Below are 1,957 nucleotides of genomic sequence, written 5' to 3'. Positions count from 1 at the left end.
TAATGCCCCTCAATTCCACTGACCTTAGTGATGCTTCTAGTCATTTCTTTCATCTTTAGGACATAGTCTTCCTGAGTGATGAATTTTTTATTTATAACATAAATGTTTGGTAATCCTTTCTAGATCAAAGCTTCAATTATGTTCGTGAACCTGTTTACTTGCATCTCCAAGGTTTCACACCTTTCTTCCAACTAATCAATGAGATTTCTCTTTGTCAAGACTTTCTTGACTTCCAGAATGGTGGCAGTTCTATCACTGATCCCTAGCTCTTCAAGCTCATACTTGGACTTTGAGTTCAAGAACTTGATTATGTGAGAGGCTTTTGTGGGCATCTCTCCTAACTTTTCTCCTCCCTGCACAATAGTTTCGGTAGCCTTTTATATCAGCTCTTTCTTCTCAAATATGATTTGGATAGAAGGCCTAATGTCATTCAAAGAGTCCAGGATATTCATCCAAATGGTTTCCTTGGCTTGGACCAAGGTCTGGCCAATTGAAGTCTCTCTCTCTATCTTCTGCAACTTCTCCAACATTCTTTGGGATTTCTACATTTCAGTAACCCAAGTTGCTTCTTCTTTGGCATTTTGCACTTCGACAACCTTGAGTTGGCCCTGCAAAATCTCAATCTCCTTTGGCTGGAGTGATATGTTCTCCAGTGTCTTAGTGACTTTTTCAACACTCACAGTTTGAGTGGAAGAAGTGGTTGTAGTGGTTGCCCCTGTTAATGCAAGCTGAGAAATAGGTATGGAAGCCAAGAGGACAATGGCCATCTTCAGGCTATCTTCCTTCTCATTTATCATTTTCTCCATCTCTGCCTCCATCTTCCTAATCTGTATATTATGTTCTATGATTAATTTCATCATATCTACTTTTTGTGCTTCACCTTCTTCAATCTCCTTGGTCATTGGATCATCTGAGGCTAGCAGCTTGAGCTTCTTTCTTAAGGCTGCAATGTCCATGTTCTTCTTTTTAATAACCTCTTCATCAGAATTGACATCTTTAGGGTCATACCCTATGTTAATCACCAAGTCTTCCAAAGAATTGATCCTGTTACCTTTGGCTAGGGAGGACACTTTCTCCATTTTCAACTGTGACTAAACATTTGCAAAAGAAACCTGCAATTTAGAAAGTGACATAGCAATATTAGTCAAAGTGGGGGATATCATTTCACTAGTTTTCTTGTGCATCTCCATTTGATCAATGGGATGTATATCCTCTGCGTTGAATTCAAAAGGGCTGCTCTTGTAGTCTGTTGGTGATTTTGACTGTGGAATCTGGGCCTCAGGAAAGGCCATCTGCATTTTTCCATGCTCTGTGTCAAAGAGCGACAACAACCTACTCTATGAGCTGGAGGTCTGCTTCTAGAACTGGTTATAAGTGCTATTTTTTAGAATTTCATTCCTGAGCTTTATCTCCCTGTACATGTCAAAAATAATCTTCTCTTTTTATGTTTGGAAATTTTGTGATTCTAGCTCATTTTCCTTGTGACCTTGTGAAGATGGAGGCCCAGTAGGAGATGTTGTGAATTTTCTAATTGCAGGTGGTGAATCTGTGATGATAATGGCAGCCTGCTCTTCAGTTTATTTGTCCAATTCTACTCTAGGAGTTAACTTTGTTCTCTTCCTATATCTGATCCTGAATTATTTAGCTTCACTCCCAATTCTCAATGATGATCCTTCCCTCCTCTCTCTTTTGCTTAATTTTTCCTGAGGAATGGGATTTTGCAAACTAGAAGTAGAACTAGACGTTCTTCAGCTTCCTGTAAGGTATTTTCTGTCCACTCCAGCTGATTGGCATACTTCTCTATTTCCGGTCTTGAAGTATGAATGTAAGGATTATTTTTGTTTTCTACTCTAAGCTTTGAAATGATACCACAAGGGTCATAAGACCATGTAAAGCTCATAATGAACTTCATTTCTTTATGCATTCTATCTGCCTCTTCTCATGTTGTCCTTGTGTT

This window comes from Pinus tabuliformis, chromosome 7 (genome assembly GCF_031772625.1).
Source record: "Pinus tabuliformis cultivar Carrire ecotype Pingquan chromosome 7, CPIR1, whole genome shotgun sequence".
Lineage (NCBI taxonomy): Eukaryota > Viridiplantae > Streptophyta > Pinopsida > Pinales > Pinaceae > Pinus > Pinus tabuliformis.
This window is presented reverse-complemented; position numbering follows the sequence as displayed.